General features: G+C 45.6%; 1 long non-coding RNA gene across 1 annotated transcript; it reads right to left on the bottom strand.

The window, feature by feature from the left end:
• Positions 1-5,315: 5,315 nt before the first annotated feature.
• On the bottom strand, positions 5,316-19,630 carry LOC124236173 (uncharacterized). The gene is made up of 4 exons (XR_006887653.1): positions 19,541-19,630; positions 13,416-13,512; positions 9,610-9,795; positions 5,316-5,372 (listed from the first exon to the last, which is right to left on the bottom strand). It is a non-coding gene; the product is annotated as an uncharacterized LOC124236173 (long non-coding RNA).
• Positions 19,631-21,208: the final 1,578 nt, after the last annotated feature.

The following is a 21,208-nucleotide window of genomic DNA, read 5'->3' as shown; positions in this document are numbered from 1 at the left end:
TTGCAGCCTTGGGATCAGTTGAAACAGCAGGAACTGTGGTTTTTAACACCAGCTATTCTATTGTGGTCTATTTTAGATTTTGTTGTCAGCCACTACCTTGAAGCCACTACCTCTACTACCTTGAGGAGCCTTAACATGGGGTTTGAATGTCTCTGACCACCACCAAGAATGAAGTGCAGGAGACCCATTGGTTGCCCCAGCTAACTCCCTCAGCCCAGGTACAGCTGTGGAGGACAGTCCCTTTCACGTAGGCAGAGCATCAGCATAAGTCTCCACCTTGTCTCTCCATTATTCAGCCTCGGGAATTTTCCAAAGCTAAGGGAGCTCACTCACCCCATTCACAGGGGAGTTCAAGCCATGAATTCCGTATGGCCGGCAGCGTAGACAAAGGCCTCAGCTTCCTATGCCTCAGTGGGTCAGCTGAGATGCATACGACCCAGCTCAGAGTACCCAGCAGGATGGACGTCAGCTTGTTCACGGTGGTTGCCAGCTCAGTAACACACCCTGCGTTGGCTTTTCATCCTCTCCTGTCTCATTTTCCCCATTCTCTTATTCTTGCTTTTTGTGATCACTTCCCTAATAAACTACCTGCACAAGCTCATCCCAGCTCTCTTTAAGGGAATACAAATCGAAGACAAGAGACCCAAGTGAGACAAGGACCCTGACTCTGAACAAGCCAAGGACAAATATAAGAACTCCAGCCAAAAAAGGAACACACCCCCACCCAGCACGGAGGAGAGGCCAGGTCCCCAAGCCAGCAACCCCAGCGCGATCACCCAGCAGAGTCAGTACCACCACCCGCAGAGTCGGCAGCACTTCTGTCGTGTTTTTCAGATCTGATTGCTCCACTGACACTGTCACTTAACGTCGGGTTCATCTGTTTGATGGAAACTCAGTCACACGTAGGATTGGGAGTGTGGTTTCCTATCTGCTGTGTTTAAAAATTACCACAGAAGTAATGTTTTAAAACAACAGAAGCGATTCTCTTGCACTTCCGGAGGACAGGAGCCCGCGATCAGCGTCGCTGGGAAGAAACCCAGCGCGGGCAGGGCCGGCTGCCTGCAGAGGTCTGGGGAGGAGCGGCCGCATGCTGCGGGCGGCCATCCTCCTTCGGCCACAGCACTCGGCTCTGCCTTCTAGCCACGTGGCCGCGTCTTCGCCGCGTTACTGGCGCCCGACAGGGAAGCAGGCAGACGAGCCCCTCGGCAGGAGATAACGGCAGCCACCCCGACACAGGCTCCGAGTCCCGACACGCGACGGCACACCCTCGGCGGCGCCCGTGCAAACTTCGCGGGACCCGGAGCAGGCGGCTCCACGCCGGAGTCACCGAGAGCCTCTTCCGGAGACTGAGGGGAAGGGGCTGCAGCGCGCAGACGCGGCGGGGAAGACCCAGAGGGTCGGGGTCCCGAGAGGGGGTGCGCCAGGCCTTCCTCGTCCTGAACTCGGGGCGGGAGAGCACAGAGCCCCAGGGAGAGCGCCGCAGGCTCCGGCTTGACAGAGGCGGAAAAAGCCCGCTTAACAGAGACAAGCAAGGAGGCCGACCGCAGACGGAGCGGAGCCCACACTGAGGGAGGCGGGCAGAGCCGAGTTCAGACGGAGAGGGGCGGAGAGAGCCGAGTATAGACGGAGAGGGGCGGAGAGGGCCGAGTACAGACAAAAAAGGCCAGAGAGAGCCGGGTCCAGGCAGAGCCCGAGGGAGAAAGCCGAGTCCAGCCGGAGAGAGCCGAGAACAGGCGGGAAGAGGCGGAGAAAGCCGGGACCAGACGGAAAAGGGCGGAGAAAGCCGGGTTGAGACGGAGAGGGGCGGAGAGAACCGAGTCCAGAGAACCCCAAGGAGAAAGTCAGGTCCAGAAAGAGAACGCCGAGTATAGACGGAGAGAGCCGAAAGTAGACGGAGAAAGCCGAGTATACACAAAAAAGGCCGGAGACAGCCGGGTCCAGACAGAGCCAGAAAGAGAAACCTGAGTCCAGACGGAGAGAGCCGAGTGTAGACGGAGAGACCCGAATATAGACGGACAGGGAGGGGAGAGCCGAGTATAGACAGAAAAGGGCGGAAAGAGCCCGGTCCAGAGCCAGAAGGAAAAAGCCGAATGTAGACGGAGAGAGCCGAGTATAGACGGAGAGAGAAGGAGACTGCCGAGTTCAGATGGAGCGGTGCAGAGAGGGCCAAGTATAGACGGAAAAGGCAGAAGAGAGACGGGTCCAGACAGAGCCGGAAAGAGAAAGCCCAGTATAGACGGAGAAAGCCGAATGTAGACGGGGAGAGCCGAGTACAGACGGAGAGGGGCGGAGACAGCCGGGTCCAGGCGGAGAGCGCCGAGTTCGGGGGGGGGGGGGGGGGGGGAGGGCGGGGGCCAGACGGGGAGGGGGGGGGGGGGGGGGGGGGGGGGGCGGAGAGCGCGGAGTCCAGACGGAGAGAGGCGGAGAAGGCCGAGTATAGACGGAAAGGGACGGAGACAGCCGAGTCCAGATTGCGAGGGGCGGAGAAAGCTGAGTCCATGGCTTAAGGCTCTTGCATTGTGAGGGAGAAGGGTCGAGGCAGTGTGGGGGTTTCATGCCTTACCCACACAGCTCGTTTCCTCTTGCATGCCTGTATTACTGAGGGCACTTTCCCTTTTCTCTACCCGTTTTCATCCTGTAAGCACCTGGTGAGTGATTGAAAGCCCCCTCCCTCTCATGTCCAGGACCCCAAGCTATTCCAGTCTGACACACCAACCCAAACTTGGCCTCCAAAAATTCATTAACATTTTGGTGGATTTCTTCCTACCCGCTTGTGCGACGTCGTCCCCATCTGCATGCTCTTTGCCACAGCCAAGCCTGCTTCCTCTCCCCGCTCTCCTTGGAGGGGTGTGTTCCTCCCGGGATTTCAGGCTGTTTCACAGCTGTGTAACATCAGCATCTCATGAGTAAGGAAAGTTTGCCTTGTGGTTTATCTTACTTTTTCTTGTTGTTAGGGCAACACTCTTTCCAGCTTTCTACATCCTTGGTGGAAGTGGAAATCTCAATTTCCTAATCGTTTTCCTTTGGTGAAGTGTACTCATGCCTGAAAATATCTTCCATGTTATAAAGATACTTGTGAATGAGGTTCACATCCAGTTGTGACTTGTCATAAATAGAATTGAAGTTGTTTACAACAGTAATTACTTAATATCTAATGAACATCTACTGTATGCTAGCTCTGATTAAATTGAGGAAATATATCTTGATGACTTTTTTAACCAGTTATGCTGACTCCCATGGGTAGACAAAAAGGATGTTTCATTGTTTGATTATTTTGCTTGCTTCTTGTTTGTTTTTATTTTAACCTAGGTAAAAAGCAGAGCTTGAAAGGCTGAAGAATGTTCAAAATTGGAGTTAACATTGGGTCACTGCTCAGTTCCCTTGGATCAGTGATAGGCTTTAAGGTCAAATTCTGCAGAATGGTAGTAAGGAGTAAAAATATCTCTGTTGGAGCAAGACTTTCTCCAAGACACGCCTGTGTCCCTGGGAGAAAAAAGTATTTTATTAATTGATTTTTGTTAAAACTGTTGAAGGAAAATGAAAGTTGTTAACATACAGAGTTCTGTTCTTTGTCCACTAGGAATGGCTGAGACCTGGAGCCTGCTGTTTTCAGGTCACCCATCAAGTGAGAACAGGTGGGAAGTTGTCGTATTGTCCAGTAGGGAAGGAAGCAATCCAGGCCCTCGTCCCCGGGTATCAGAGGGGAGTGAGCTAGATGTTGTTTTCAGAAAAGTTCACATTGAGCTGAGGGGGCAGCCTCTTTCACCATCTAGAGATTAATGTCAGGTGTGTACAGGAATAGTTTGATCTTTATATTGTAATTGTAGATTGCCGTGTAGTAACAAGGGATGAATGAAGAGTATCAGAATTATTTTGGTAAAAAAGAGGTTTTTAAATATATTTAATTGATGGATTTGTGATTACATTTTAATGGATCAAATTGATAGATAGCCAGAAATATGGAGCTTCATTTACTTATTGAGAAGGGAATGAAGAACTTCGAAAAGTTGCCATTCTCTAAAAATTTATTTTACTGAGGTCATACTGGCTTATAACATTCTGTAAATTTCAGGTGCACATTATTATATTTCAGCTTCTATATAGACTGCATTGTGGTAACCACCAATAGTCTAGTTTTTATCCGTCACTGTACACATTACCCCTTTTGCGCCCCCCCCAACTCCCTTCCTTCTGGTAATCACCAATCTATTCTCCGTATTCATATGTTTGTTTATCTTCCACATGAGTGAAATCATATGGCATTTGTCTTTCTCTGTCTGACTTATCTCTCTTCCTATTTCTATCCAGAAAATGTTTTGCATCAAACCTTTGTGGGCTCAAAAATACTTTACTGTCGTGTAAGACAGAGGACAGCAATGGTTAACACAGTTGTTCCATGAAACCAAGAAAATCTAATAGTTAAATAACGGACTTCCTTCCAGAGAGCCCAGCATCATTTGTTAGTAGATGAAATAACAGGTGGCACATATGACTCTGAGGGGAATGAGCTCAATCACGACACTTCGTATGAACAACATTCACTGTACATGTTGAAGGACTAGTTCTGGGAGGAGTGATACCTTCTGGGAATTGGGACAGTTGATGGTGAAGTATCCGAGCCAGTGGGTGGGGCTGTGGCCCACGGGATCAACGTGAAACACACCCTCCTGGCTCCTTGGCTTTTACTCTCTGTAAACAGAGACTCTAAGACACACGTCCTTGGCCCTGCTTTCACATCCTCGCAGGAGCCAGTACCCAGAGCAACCGCAAGCCTTGAGAAGATAACAGGAAATCTGACCGATAGAGTGAAATTTTGTGAAACCATATACAGAAGGACTAAATTCAAGAAATTGTATGTTTGATACTTTTTGAAGAGAAGCAAAATTATTTCTTATTAAGGGCTTACAAATGGAACCAAAACAATTAGTAATGAACTGAAAGAGAAGATAAATATTGTTCATAAATAAAATCATTAAAGTTGAGTATATAATACTTCTATTTTGCTGAATGAAGATGTAAATATATGATGATGATACATATTGTATATGTAAATCTAGATTGAGGATACATACTGTACATATAAATATGCAATAACTGCATAGGACATCACTTTAGAAGCAATCCGTGCTTGAAGAAATACAAAGTGATAAGGAAAATGTAAATCGGAGGGATATACAAGTGAAGATTGGGCATAAGCTTGTTTTTGGAAAAAAAAAGGAGACCACAAAAGTTATCTTTTAAAATATTGTCTCGGGGCTGGCCCCGTGGCCGAGTGGTTAAGTTTGTGCACTCCGCTGCAGGCGGCCCAGTGTTTCGTTGGTTCGAATCAAACCACGCTGAGGCAGCGTCCCACATGCCACAACTGGAAGGACCTACAACAAAGAATATACAACTATGTACCGGGGGGTTTTGGGGAGAAAAAGGAAAAAAATAAAATCTAAAATATTGTCTCTTCTACATTCTGTTTATTCTTTATTTTGTAAATCTTCTATCATGTTGGAATTTGCCTTTCTAGTCTCTGTTTCTCATAACCTACCTTTCATATTTTATTTCTCTTTATTGCTCTGTAGTGAATTCTGGATAACTTCTTCCAGATCTGTCTTTCAGTACATTATTTCTTCCCTCAACTATATCTGATCTAGCCATTATGCTGTTTAATCCATCTATTATGCTGTAAAATTTTAAATAACTACATATATATTTGAATAACAGCTTTATTGAGATATAATTCACATATTACAAAATGTGACCTATTAAAAGAGTACAATTCAGTGGTTTTAGCATATCACAGAATTATATAACCATAACCACTATCGTATTTTCTTCACCTCCCAAAAAAGCTCTGTACCCATTAATAGTCTATCCCCATTCCCCTTGACCTCCAACAAACACTGGTCTAATTTCTGTCTCTATGGATTTCCTACTTTGGACATTTCATATAAATGGAGTCATACAATACATGGCCTTTGGTCTGGCTTCTGTCACTTATCGTAATGTTTTCAAGGTTTATTCATGTCATAACATGAATCAGTACTTTACTCCTTTTTATGACTGAATAATATTGCGTTGTATGGATATGCCATTTCTCTTAAATCCATTCGTTAGTTGAGGACATTTGGATTGCCTCCATCTTTAGGATCTCATGAAGAACGCCTGCTATGAACACTTGTGTACAGGTTATGTGTGTGTGTGTGCATTCGTTGTGTGATTTTGGGGTTCTCTACCCTAATACCATGAAACTTTTGTGTCCAAACCTAATCACAGCACAGGATTGGACTTTTTCCTCACCCAGACTCCTTTCAGTGATGATTTTCCTTGGTGCTTGTTGGCCTGTGAGTGGAGCTCTTCTGGGTCCCATAGAGCACCTGTTTTCACACCGGGGCTCAGGTCAAGGCCCCTGCCTCACAGGGACCAGGACGCTATTCTGTGCCCATGGGATCTAATCTCTGGCTTCCAGCTGTTCGGATCTCTCCAGGTCCATATTTGCGTGGATCATCCGTCATTCACCAACATTTGGTCTTATTGAACTTGGATTTTTTTCCAGTATGATGAGTGTGTTATGGACTGTTATTGTTTTAGTTTGCATTGTCTAGTAAGGTTGAGTATCTTTTCATACACCTACTCACCATACTTGTGTCCTATTCTGTGAATTTTTTGGTTTTATCTTTTGTCCATTTGTCTCTTGTCCTGCTTTTCATTTCCTTAGTGATTTTGGGAGTTCTTTACATAATTAAGAAATTCTTTATTTGTGAGTTGTCCGCATTACAGGTATTTTTTCATGGTCTGTAGCTTTGCTTTTGCCTTTGTGTTGCCTTTTGTTATACAGAAAATTTTCCCTTTTGATGTAATCACATTTAGCAATGCTTTCCTTTAAGATTTTTCCTTTAAGATTTCCATTGTTTCCATTTGTGCTTTTCTGTCATGTTAAAAAAATTCTTTCCTAGCCTAATACCATAGAAATATTCTCCCATCTAGTATTCTAAAAGAATTAAAATTTACTTTTTACTTAGTAGTAAAAAGTAGCTTTATTAGGTAGTTACTTAAAAAGTCTAGAAATTTTTTCATGGTGTGAAATAGGGGTTTTATTTTATCTTTTTCTCCATGATTATTTACTGGGCAGCCTTTTCTTTTTCTGCTAATTTCTAATGTTCCTCCACCGTATGTATCTATCTGGATCTATTTCTAGGCTCTCTATTCTTTTGTTTTTTGTTGAGGTAACATTGGTTTATAACATTATAGAAATTTCATTACATCATTATATTTTGATTTCTGTGTAGATTACATCATGTTCATCAACCAAAGACTAATTATAGTCCATCACCACACACATGTACCTAATCACCCCTTTTGCCCTCCTCCCTCCCCTGTCCCCCTCTGGTAACCACCAGTCCAATTGCTGTCTCTATGTGTTTGTTTGCTGCTGTTTTTATCTTCTTTTTATGAGTGAGATCATACAGTATTTGACTTTCTCCCTCTAACTTATTTCACTCAGCATGATACCCTCAATGTCCATCCATGTTGTTGCAAATGGTAAGATTTCATCCTTTTTTATGGCTGAGGAGTATTCCACTGTGTTTATGTACCACATCTTCCTTATCCATTCATCCCTTGATGGGCACTTAGGTTGTTTCCAAGCCTTGGCTATTGTGAATAACGCTGCAGTGAACATAGGGGTGCAAGTATTTTTACACATTTGTGTTTTCATGTTCTTTGGATAAATACCCAGCAGTGGAATAGCTAGATCATATGGTATTTTTATTCTCAAATTTTTAAGGAATCTCCATATTGTTTTCCCTAGTGGCTGTACCAGTTTGCACTCCCACCAGCAGTGTATGAGGGTTCCCTTCTCTCCACATCCTCTCCAACACTTGTTATTTCTTGTCTTGTTAATTATAGCCATTCTGACAGGTGTCAGGTGATATCTCATTGTAGTTTTGATTTGCAGTTCCATGATAATTAGTGATGTTGAACATCTTTGCATGTGTTTGCTGGTCATCTGTATATCTTCTTTGGAAAAATGTCTGTTCAGATCTTTTGCCCATTTTTTTAATTGGATAGTTAGTTTTTTTTGTTGTTGAGATGTATGAACTCTTTATATATTTTGGATATTAACCCCTTATCAGATATGTTTTGCAAATATCTTCTCCCAATTGTTAGGTTGTCTTTTCGTTTTGTTGATAGTTTCCTTTGCTGTGCAGAAGCTTTTCAGTTTGATGTAGTCCCATTTGTTTATATTTTCCATTGTTTCCCTTGCCTGGTTAGACATTGTGCTTGAAAATATGCTGCTAAGACTGATGTCAAAAAGCATACTTAGGCTGTCTATTCTGTTGCATTGGTGGAAGACCACTATTTTAAAAGCTGCTATTGTCCAGTCAATCACAATATCTGACAAGGAAAAGTACTTGTTATCGCTGTTACTTTAAAAAAAATTGCATGACTTTTCTTGGTCCTTTTCCATTCTGCATGAATTTAAGGATATCCTCATTAAGTTCCATGAAAAACACAATTGGAAGTTCTATTTGAACTGCAATGAATTTGTAGATTAATATGGGAAGAATTATCATCCTTGTGTTGATTTTTCTCTACTAACATATTAAATCTGTCTATTTACGTAGGTCTTTTTTTATGTCCTTCATTAGTTTGTCAATCTTTGCCCTAAATGTTTTGCATAGTTTTTGTTAGATTAATTCCTAGGGCTAGATTATTCCTTATAATTTTTTAGTCCATTTTAAATGAGTGAATATTTTAAATGAGTGAATAAAATAAAGAATGTTTTAAATGTTTTTTAAAGTACTTTTTTTATTTGTTGCTGATATATCTAATCCATTTTTTCTTTCTATCATATGAGTTTAAGGTCATAAGTTTTTTATCACTAAAATATTATATGTGTTCCTAAATCAAAAAAGAGGAGTTCCATGGTATGCATTTTCTTTCCTATTCTCTTCTTGCTGCCCATATAATTTTCCTTTATATATCTTACTCTTGTTTGATTCTAAATACATTCCAATTTCTATTAACATTTCTGGTTTTTTATATTGAATATTTGATCTATTCCTTCACACTCTTTTTTTCTTAATAAGTCTTTCTAAAGGTTTGCTGTTTTATTAGTTTGTTTTCCAACATCTGGATGTTATTTATTTTTTGATCATTAGTTTCTGCTTTTTGTATTATGACTTCACTCATGCTTTCTTAGAGTTTTCGCTCATTCTTTTTCTATCTTCTTGAATTTAATAGGTCACTTATTAAACTCAGTCTTTCTTTTCTTTTTTCTAATATTCATCTTAGTTTTTCTTTAGTTCCATCTCACAAGCATTTCAAGTGGAGCTTTTATTTAATCACTGGTTAGAGAGGCAAGCCTAATAGGAATTATGAGAAATCAAGAGTAAAAACTCCTACATATTTTTCTCCTACTCTGTTCTAGCATATAAAAACTTTCTTGTCCATGATTACTAAACTTCCTGTTAAGAAGACAAACAATGTTTTTGTGAAATTTTCACTTACAGAGAGAGTCAGCCAATGGGGCTAATAGAAATATTATTTATATTAAAATGTAAAAATCAGACACTTAATTGTTGTAATAAAAATGTATAGGGGGAAAATATGACTGACCTTAGGAGTGAAGAACTGTCTGAATTGGTGTCGCGGATCGCAGCGTGAGGCAGACTGGAGGGGAGAGTATCCATGTATCTCTGGACCTCATGCACCACAGCATCTATGTGGGGCATCTGGGTCCTGTCGCTCATGCAGGAGCATCAGTCCTGGGCCTCAATCTGTCAATTTCCTTGTGAACATTACCTGCATTGAAAAAGTGGTGTCACTCATGTGCCTTCCAGAGTCCCTGAAATGTCATCCAAAACCAGGCTAAAGGGTTGCAGAAACTTGCTCAGTCCTACAAACTAGCGAAGGAAAGTGTTTCCTTCAATGACTTGTGCTGTATTGGAGGCTGTGGTGAGAACCGGTTGGTTTAATGGGAATCGCTGGTGTTGTGGGCCGTGCTGAAGGCGCTCCATGAGGGGATTCTGTCAATGCCTGACTCTTCCTCACATCGGGATGAGAACTATGGGGGCAGGGATTACAGCTGTTCGATCTCACACAGATCCTTGCAAACAGATAATACCGAGAATTCTGCCTCAGATGCCAACCAAGATGCCACCATCCACCATTATTCTGAACATTTACGAGAAGTGGAGAGGGAAAGTGCGTGCTAAGTGCCTCTTTTGTACCAGGCGATCGGCTAGAAACTTGTTCACATCCCTTAGCATTTAGTTCTCCCAATAACACTCTGGGGTAGGTATTAATATTCTTATTTTTAAGGGGAAACAACTTAAAGTCAGGGACATTAAGTCACCTGATGGAGGCTGTCTGACTCTGTAGCCGGGGCTGAGATGCAAGACTGCTGTACTATAACCACCGTTTCTGGTCAGCAAAACTGCCTGAGCCCAGAGAGTGTTGATTTCCTTTGAGTTTTTAAGAGAGAACAACTATTTTAGTTTCATAAAAAGGCTCCAGAGAAGCGCAGAATCACTACAGACAGGTCTTTAGCTTTCACTCTGTGTTGTTTTGTACCAAGGGGGAGACTGAGTCGAGAGAGCACACATGCTTGTCCTGAGTCCCATGGCCAGTGTGTAACGTGTGTGACAGGTGTGTCACACTCCTGCCCTCATGTGCTCGTTACCTTTGTGTGAAACGAGGTTTCAGATTCAGAAACTAACTCCTTCCTCTTTTACATCAGGCACTGCTCAACAAATTATTTGTGCATTTTGTATCATCTTTGTCGTGATTAAATATGCTAGTTCGTTTAGTGCCTACTTGTATAGACAGTCTGTGCAGGGGTTTCCAAAGCACACTTCAAAATTTAGGAGTAGTGATCACAGTCTTGAAGCTGTTCAGTACCATTGACATATCAATTCAATTTCTAGAAATTTATCCTAAAGCCTTAATTTAAAATTTCCAGTAGAATGATCTTTTTTGAATTATGTGTGATTGCAAAACATTTAAAACAATTAAAGTTCTCCCAAATAAGGGATTGGTTAAATAAATTATGGTGTGTCTACAGTATGAAAAACTTTGAGCTAAATTAAAATAATTCTTTGATAGAATGCTTAATAATGTGCAAACAAGCCCTTGATATATTACTAAGTGAAAAAATAAAGTTACAATGTAGTGCAATTCCAATATTGCTGTGCATATACACACAGAAAGGGGGTGGGCAGGAGACTGTCCAAAAGTAGAGGAATTTTTATTTAAATGATAGGATTACTAGTACATTTTAAAAAATGTTGTCTTCACAATTTCCCATATATTCCAATTTTTTTTTAAAGATTGGCACCTGAGCTAACAACTGTTGCCAATCTTTTTTTTTTTTTTTTTTTTTCGGCTTTACTTCCCCAAACCCCTCCATACATAGTTGTATATCTTAATTGCAGGTCCTTCTAGTTGTGGCATGTGGGATGCTGCCTCAGTGTGGCCTGACGAGCGGTGCCATGTCCACGCCCAGGATCCGAACCCTGGGCCGCCACAGCGGAGCGCGAGAACTTAACCTCTCGGCCACAGAGCCGGCCCCCTATTCCAATTTTTGTACGATGGACCTGTATTAATTACCTTTTCAATCAGGAAAAGCTAATAGATCAAAAACATGGAACTGGCTGTGTTGAAGAAGTGGGGTGTCTGTCTCCGGCTCCAGGGCCGGCCAGTCCACAGCCCCCTCCTCGCGCAGCCGCGGAGCTCCCCTCGCCTGCCGCCTGGCAGCACCCTCCCTCACCCTCAGCGGCGGCAGGAACAGCAGCGAGAGCTGCGGCCTAGTGGCAACCATCTCGTCTCGTGTAGCGCCAAACAGACCCAATGCAGTGGCTTCTAGGTTCTCGAAGTTAAATTCAGAACGTGCATGGGTTGCTTTTTTCCTGTGGATAATGGAGTAATCAGATATGTGATTTCATAATAGGTTCCTTTTTAGCAAATACTTTATTTGTAAATAGGAGATTCGCAATGAATATTTATGGTGTCTATGAATGCATTACTTTGTTTTTATGTCATTTTTTTTGCCTAGGTGATTTTTATTTGATGCCTAATTGGTACTCAATGAAAGTACAAATTTTAATGCTTTGCATAATGGAAAAATACTGTTTAAAATGTTTCACTTTTCACATAGTTTTGAAGAAAAGATAAAAAAATGTGACCTGCCTGTGTATAAACACGTGCACATAACACATTCATGCATGCATGCACACACACGCCTGTGTGAGAGAGAAGCAAATATTCGACAGCTCTGAAGGCTGGCGAGCTCCGTCTAGGCATTAGGGAAGGAGATGATCTGTGCTCCTGAAGAGTCCCAAGTAGCGATGGTGGCACCTGGCACTCTCAGTATCAGCCAGTTTATGTGTCGTCTTTACCCTGGACTCTGAGCTCCTTGGGCATGCACTGAGTGTCACTGGGCGTTTGCTTGCCCAGCAGGTGCTCAGTGAACACACAGTGAACACTGAGTGATGAGTCAATGAAAGAAAGGCAAATGCTCCGTTATATGCCCAGTAATGGTAGATAACGCTGCTAAGTCCACAAGACCTTTAGACGGAGGCTTGCAGAGCACGGACTAGAACGTGTATTCCACAAGTTTGTGCACCCACCCCTGCCTGCATGGAAGTCTAAGAAGAGCGTCTATTCCTGTCCTGAGACTGGGGGGGGGGGGGGGCACACGTGATCTGAGGGCTGCACAGCAGCCAGCCCCTGCGGAAAGATGAGGAAAGTCTGCTCTTACTGCACCTCCGCCGTCTCTGGAGAAAGCAGTCCATGTAGTCCCAGCTGCTCTCAGGCTCCGCAGGCCCCTGTTGCTGCTTCACTCTTCCAAAATGAAATTTTTTTATATTCTGCATGTTTTAAAAAATACTCTGGTATTTTCCAGGGAGAGAGTGAATGAGTGACGGCCACAAATTGTAGAGCCCTGAGGGGAGAGCCACACTCTTCCTTCCATCATCAGGATTTAAAAGCGCAGAGAGCACTGTGTGGTATTGAAGAAACTCTTTTAAAGGGGAACCTGCTCTCCCCAGCGCCGTCCTGTTGTCTCTGGCTGCAGTTTCGTGTTGCCTGAAGCAACTCCGTGCTGTGCAGCTGCAGGGATCTCCAGGGCTGCCTGTGCATTGAAACGTGCGGCAGCACCTCAGAAGAGGCAGAGGGAAGCCTGAGCTCCTTCCGCAGGTCCCTGGCTGGATCAAATAAACCTGCCTCTTTTCCACAGCTGCCACTCCCTCTGCCCAGGTGGTCCGGCCCTGTTGCCTACAGCGGGACTCTGCACTTGGGCTGACCCTGGGCACCAGCCGGAGATAAGCCAACCACCAGACAATCACGACTTTACCTGGGCCCAGCAAGAGCTTGATATGGAAAAGAACTCCTTCGACAACCAATCCGTTGCAGGAATTCCTCACCTTATAGTCACAGCACTCATTGAAGAGGACAGAGCAGATCATGTTGAGGGAACACAGCGAGGCTGAAGGCAGGGCCCAAGGGCTGACCTGGCAAGAGCTAAAGTTGCAAAAATCAAGAAAGATTCCCATGGACACAGGTTCCACCCACACTGCTCCCCTTTAAAGTAACAGTAGCAGGAGAGGTGTATAGTTTCCAGATAGAAAAGCGGGAAAGCAGTTCCAGCAGGAGTGTCATGGATCTTAGGAAAGAACAAGAGCACTAAATGGAACTTCCACTGGGGGACTGGCCTGTGGGGAGCACATGCCAACAAAAGACACCAACACAAACCAACCCTCTGTCTTTGCGAGGGCCTTTGCCAGATACTGGGCTTCCTCCTGGACACGGTCCTCAGTGTTCCTTCTCCCATCCCAAAGGTCCTCAACATCTTGAGAGTAAATTGAGGACTTTGCTTCCATGTCTCACCATTGCCCAACGCAAGTCCTGGATGGGGAAGCCCAGGTCAGGAGCTCTGCCAGCCACTGAGGAGCATCCAGACTCAGAGGACGGGGAGGACGTGGTACCTGATGGGGCACTTGACACTACAGGGTGGCCTCAGAAACTGTTCAGAAGGATCAGAACATTATGAACTTTTCCTTTTCTACAGACAGACAGCAGCATTTACCCCAGGCCAAAGCTAGAAAGTCAGATTTTTAAAAGTTCACGGAACATTGGCTCTTCCATGGAGGAGGTCGCCTGAAGGACCTCCCCCTCAGACTCGTCCCAGCGTGGCTCCTGCTGGGCTTCCCAGCCAGAATGGCTGCTCTTCTCCCCGTGTCCTACCAGAAAGCCCATCAGGAGATGCCCCACATCCAGGTGACAAATCAGAAGTCAGTTCTGCTGTCCTCACTAGACAATTGTTGGGAAACAGATATCTGAGAGCAGAGAAAGCTCACATCAGCTACCCACATTAACCAATGCAGGAGACAGAGATGGTTCAGGTAAATTAAAGAATGCAAGTTAACATCTTCAGATTGATTCGACAGGATCTTGGCACCATGAGCAAATAACAAGTGCTATAAAAAGAATGAACCAGGATGGAAGAAAGATGTTGTAAGAACTAAAAATGATTATTATCTGTATTTCTGACAATAGTGGACTAGGTGATTCTGATCAGTCCCTCTGCTGGGATAGAGCAGAAATGTGGCATGGCTGTACACGTGGTATGTGAGAACATGACTGAAAATGCTGTAGAGCCCACAAGGGAAGGAGGAATTGTGGGGACACTTTTCCCATAGAAGCATCTGCTGACTCCAAAAAGCACAGATGTGAGACAAAATCTGAGCAGAGCTATCACACATTTCGCAAGGAAAGGGGCAAACAAACAGAAGTCAAGCCTTCCAAGGTGGGGGGTTCTGATAAACATCCTAGATCAAGGGTGAACTGGCACGAGACCACCCGGAACAGGACTGCAGCCCAGCCTCAAACCCTCCTGGTCCCTGAAGAGTCAGGGGGTCAGGGCTTGCCGGTGCCCCACCTGCTCGAAAGAAGTCGATCCTCTCTGTCGGAAGGTGTCATTAAAGCCTGAAATTATGTCTGTGACCTTTCAGATAAGGTGTCTGGAACCTAATCAAAAATTAGTAGGCATTCAAAGAGAGAATGCCACATGGCCCAAGCAGGAGAGAATAGATGATAGAAATAAACTACCTGGGAATCCATCTAGTGGTGGCATCAGACACAGACTTTAAAACCATTGTGCTTAACAGGTCAAAGGGTTCAAAAGCATGATTGAGAATTCTGTCATAGATCTGAAAACTAGTCCAAGAATCACTCCAAAGAAAAAACAGAATACCTAAAATGAAAAATTCAATGATTTATACACAACTGAAGAGAGAATTTGTGAGCTGACAGATTAGAAGAAAATATCTAGGCCAAACAACAAAAGTTAAAGACTTTGAAACTTCCAAAGTGTAACTGGAGTTCCAGAAGGCCAGGAGAGAAGGGACAGGGCAGAAGCAATCCTTGACAGGATAATGACTGAGAATTGGCTCAAACCAACGCATACATTTTGAAAATTCAGAAACAGGATAAATACAAACAAAAAATTTAGGCACTTCAGAGTAAAATTGATGATAAAAAATAAGGAAATAATCTTAAAAGCAGCCAGAAAGGGGCAAAGTACTCATCAGCTTCAGAAGGATGGCACTATTAACTGTAATTTTGCAACGGAAATAATAGACACCAGACACAAGGAAATGACATCTTTTTTTTTTAAAGATTTAATTTTTTCCTTTTTCTCCCCAAAGCCCCCCAGCACACAGTTGCATATTCTTCGTTATGGGTCCCTCTAGTCATGGCATGTGGGACGCTGCCCCAGCGTGGCTCGATGAGCAGTGCCATATCCACGCCCAGGACTCGAACCCACAAAATACTGGGCCACCTGCAGCGGAGCGTGCGAACCCAACCACTCGGCCATGGGGCCAGCCCCTAGGAAATGACATCTTTAATATACTGAAAGAAAATTACCACTAACCTAGAATTCTTTATCACTAGAACATCTTTCAAAAATTAAGATGAAATTAAGGCATTTTGAGGTGAATGTAATCTGAAAGAATTTGTCACAAGAAAACCTGCACTAAATAAATATTAAAAGATGTATTTTAGGCAGAAGTAACATGATTCCAGTCTTTCACCTGGCACCTATATATGTATTTTTTTGAATATAGTCCTAGGGATAAAATTACCGTTCATAGGACATGTGTATTTTCTGCCTTAGTAGATAATGCCCAACACGAGCAGACACGTTCAGGTATGTTCCCAGCAGCATTATTGGTCATGATCACAAACTAAAAACACCTCAAATGTCCATCAAGAGTGGAAAAGGTAAATAATACCCATTCAATGGAATGTCATATAGCAATGAAAATGGATATACCACATCAGCTGTAACAAGGATGAAGCTCAGAACCATACTTTTAAATGGATAAGGCCAGATCCTGAAGAGTACCTACTGTATACCTCTATATATACATGGTCCAAGACCAGGAAAAATTAAATTATGGTGTTAGATGTCAGAATATTTGGTACCTTTGGGAAAGGGAAGAACGTAATGTTTGAGCAAGAGGGAAAAAGGAGACTTCTGAAGTGGCGGAAACATTTTATTCCTTGATTTGAGCAGTGGCCACACGTGTGCTGACTTTGTGATAATTCAATGAACTGTACATTTATGACTTTTGTACTTTTCTGAGTAGCTGCTAAAACTGACTGTTGAGTAAACGGTTAAGGGTGCTCTGAGTAATAGAAACAACAAGTCTTAAGACAAAGTTGGTGATCTGAGAAAATCTAGGAAATCTTTCCTAATGTGGAAATAAAGAGGAAATAAAGAGGGGGGAGAGTGGGGGAGATGGGAAGCATCTGTGGGCGGCGGTGGCAGCAGCAGACGCAGGACGCTGTGTGGGATTGCTCAGGGTACAGAGAGCCAGTGGGATTCTGGATGTCTTTTCAAGGTAGAGTGAGGGGATTTGCTGCTGGCTTGCATGTGGTGTGAGTGACAAAGACGAATCTTGCGTGACCCCTGGCCTCTGGTCTGAGCAGCTGTAAGCCGGGGCTGGCGTTTCCCTATGGGGAAGGCTGGAGAAGTGGCGGATGCACAAGTGCAGCTTTGGGCAGGTCAACGTGAGGCGCCTATGAGCTTTGCAGACAGGTGCTGAGGAGCTTTTTCTCAGAGACTCGGGAAGTGAGAACATCACGGGGGTGGGAGGGGATGCTGCTGGAGGTTTGAGGAAACAGAAGGCAGGAAACAGTCTCCTAGGAGAGTGGCGGGAGCAGGAGGGGATGTCCTGTGGTTGCAGGCAGCATGGAGGGGCTGCAAGAGCTAAGGGACCAGTGAGCATATCCACATATGTCTTCCTGAGCCTGACACTGCAGAGGAGCAGACGTGGGCAGGGAGAGAATGGACTTAGAGGGCCGGCCCTGTGGCTGAGTGGTTAAATTTGCGCACTCCGCTTTGGTGGCCCCGGGCTTTGCTGGTCCGAATCATGGGTGCGGACCTAACACCACTCATCAAGCCATGCTGAGGCAGCATCCCACATAGCAGAGCCAGAAGGACCTGCAACTAGAACATACAACTATGTACTGGGGGGGCTTTGGGGAAAAGGAAAAAAAAAAGAGAACAGACTTAGAACCAGAGCAAGTCAGTGAAGCAGGAGTGAGCGAGGGAGGGGAGCAGGCTAATGCCAAGGAGAGAACAATCGCAGTGGGACTCCAGCTGGGCAGGGAGGGTGAGGTGCTGACGTGGGCCAGTGGGGAGAGCAAAAACTGAGGAGTGTCATTGACTTGGACCCCAGTGCCACTGCAGCCGTCTCCAAGGCAGCCTGTCTGGGCCCTGCAGAAACTTCTAGACCACAGGGTAGGCTAGGACATGTCTACCCACCCCACTCTCCTTCACTTAGGTCAGAATCCATCACCATCTGAAGACCTCCCAGCCTTGCCAGTCCCCCCACAGCCCTCACAGGCCCTTCCCTAGTAAAACACCCTTTATCCTTGTGTCCAGGTCTAGGAGGCATTGGATGAATGCAGGGCAAGGATGTGGAGCCAATGGGCTGCAGGTCTTAGTGGAGCAGACTGTTGACCTTGAGGTCCTGGAGGTGCAGCTGGAAAGCCAGGTGGGCAGGGGGCACTTTGAGGTCATGCTGACGAAGTGCAGTTATTGGCATTGCCCACGCTATGCTGTGGACACGCTCCTCACTCAGAGCAGGTGCTCCATTTGTTACGGTTCTCTGTCAGTGGAAAGGGAAGGGGCCCTCTCACGTAAGAGGTCGTGAGAGGGGGCTCGGAGAGCTGGGTGAATGACCCAGGACCACCCATCAGTTAAGAATGGAGCCATTTTGGAGAAGCCATCCCTCATGGCCTCTTTAAAGAGAGAATCAAGTAAACAAAAAGGGAGACATTCTAGCCCCACTGAAAGAGACGTCTGCTAAACCTCAGTGCTACTGCAGCCCTCCCAGCCTTAGCTGGGAGATCTCAGCAAAGCACCTGTCCCGACCCGCAGGGAGCAGCCGGCCATACCTGAGGGGCTTCCCTGGAGAGAGGGGAGCACACCCGAGGGTTCATGGAAGGATGTTCCCAATGACTGGAAGAGGAGGTGGAGCAGGAGGGAGCAAAAGCCCAATGCCTGGCTCCTCTCCACATAGAAGCAAACGGCAGGAAAGTCACACAATCACCAGGGGGAGGCGGGGAGACCTGACAGCTGCGTCACTGTCTGGGTGGGCGGCAGCGGGTGACTCTTCAGAACAACATCAGTCCTGATGCCTGCAGAGACTCAATCCTGCAGTGAGCGGGCCACAGCAGGACTGTCACTGAAGGCAGCGGGTTGTGATTGCAAATCAAATATGAGGGAGATCTACACGTTCCCTGAACGATGGGTAGAAATGTGATTTATTTGCATATCTAAAACTACTCACCTCAGACCTAAGCAGTCACCAGCAGTGTTCATATTTTCTCTTTATTTCTCACCCCGATACCTAGTCATCAATTTGACCCTTCACCCAGACTAGAAAGAAGACCCGAGAGGGAGGATTTGGGTCTGTAGGCGGCCGTAGACTGAGTCCTGCTCCAGCAGACACAACTGACAAGTGCAAGAGGGTCTTTCACTGGATCCCGACTCCCCTCTCCCCAACCAAATCCATGCCTGACCTTCTCCATCTCAGGCAATGCTGGCTCCATCCAGAAATCTGGACCACACCTGTGGCACCTGCTCCTGCCTTCCCACCCTTATCATACCCTTCAGCACCTGCTCTCCCCATTGGGCGCCCTCTGCACTGGGCCGCCACACTCACCCTTGCTCCATTCAATCCATTTAGGACACAGCAGTCAGAATCTCTTTTAAACACACAGATCAGACCATGTCATTCACCTGCTGAAAAACCTCCAGTGGATTCCCAGGGATTTAACTGAGGGTAAAAGCCAAACCCTTAGGAAGACCTCCATGACCCTGCCTGGCCTGGACCCTGCCTTCCTGTCCTGCCTATCCCAGGACAGGGCCTCCCTCCGCTCAGCTCCTGGAACACCCCAGGCCTCAGGGCTTCAGGGCATCTCCCCTGCCTTTCCCTCTGCTGGCAGCCCTTCTCACCTCTTCCCGGGGACTCACCTCCACCTTCAGCTCCCAGCCTCCCAGCACTCTCACACCACACTGACCCTCTTCTCTCATATCACAGACGGTGACTGAACATTAACTGGGACAGTTCACTGTGTCGGGACGGCGCCTGTGGAGTTGAGGACAGTGGGCCAGCAGCCACTGCACTTTGGACTCCTGGGAACAGGGCCTAGCTGTTGGCTCCACCCCCAGAGAGATGCCGTGCATTTCACGCCACCCTCCCATGCACCGGCATCTTCCATGGGTGGCACCCCCGACCCCAACCCTTTGCACTAACTCTTCCTTCAACAGGGAACGCTTTCTTTTCATCCCGCCACAGGCTTCTCCCTCACTTTAATTGGCATTTATTTGGTTATCAACAAGATTAGTACTTTTAGGTTTACTAGCCATTTGTATTTTTTAGACTATCGGTTATTTGCCCATTTTTCTAATGGGATATTAATCTTATTGATTTTCAAGAGCTCTTTATGATACAGTCAAATTTCAAAATAGGCAACTCTTTCATATCCCCAAACAATGAACACGGTAATTTACTGAACGTGTTCCCCAGATTATGTATCAGTTTGTCAAATTTTGTGTCAGGATATTCAAAACAATTTTTACATGAGAAATAATGACCGTTTATCCCATTTTTTGGCATAATAAAGTCTGAATTTTTAAAGTAAATCTTCATTTTAAGTGGGGAAACAATGCAAAGAACATGAAGAAAGTCGTTACCTCCCCACCCAGCCTCACCCCTGCAAAGTCACAGGGTCTAATCTTTGGCTGCACGTTAGATCATGGGGGAGCTGGTGAAATGCCAGGCCAGCACCCCCCAGATATCCCAATTTCTTTGGTTTGTGGAGGGCCCATCACTGAGATGAAGACTCTAAGTGCTTCCAGTGGCCAGTCAGAGCTGAGGAGGGCACTCCAGGGTCCTGCAGCTCTGACCTCAGCCTCAGGCCACGGGAGCTCATCCTCACCTGGCCCATTCCTGACTCAGGGCCTGCGGGGATCAGTGTCATGGCCTTTTATCAGCACTACAGGGAACTAGGCAGGGCATCATTTTCCCTGGCCCCAAAGACCCCCAGGGAGTTCCCTCCTGAACCAGGCTCTCCCACTGCTCTGGAGCCCCGAACATCCAAGCCCCCACCACCAAAATAGCAGGAGTCTTGTCTTGGCTCACCCAGGCACCTGCGCACTGCACGGTTCAACCTCAGCCAGGAAGAGCTTCTCTGGGGGCTTCTCCAGACAAGAGTCTTGAAGTGAGAATGTCCACTCCTCAGAAATTCACACCTAGGCTGTAACTGACCCCGGTTCAGAGAAGCGTGTGAGCAGTGCCCAGGAATGCCTGGGTGACCGCCTACCAGAGAACAATGTGGAAACAGAACGCAGTTGGTTAACTTTTCCCTTCAAACTGTAGTTCCCAAGAGAAACAACTGCTATGTATGAACAGGCCACCAGGCCCTTCCTTTGGGAGTGTTGGCAGGAAATTCACACTCAGTAGGTTGGCAGGGAGCTAGGGATAGCAGGAGGGCTCAGCATCATGTGGCCTCAGTGGGTCCTAAGGCCAAGATTGCCTGGCAGGTCCACCTCTGCGTGGAGGCTTCCTGTGACCTCCCCGCGTCAGGGTCCTCCAGGGTCGAGAGTCATCTTCCACCACCCCCCGGGTCAGGTCTCCAA

Source organism: Equus quagga, chromosome 2, assembly GCF_021613505.1.
Source record: "Equus quagga isolate Etosha38 chromosome 2, UCLA_HA_Equagga_1.0, whole genome shotgun sequence".
NCBI lineage: Eukaryota > Metazoa > Chordata > Mammalia > Perissodactyla > Equidae > Equus > Equus quagga.
This window is presented reverse-complemented; position numbering and strand designations above follow the sequence as displayed.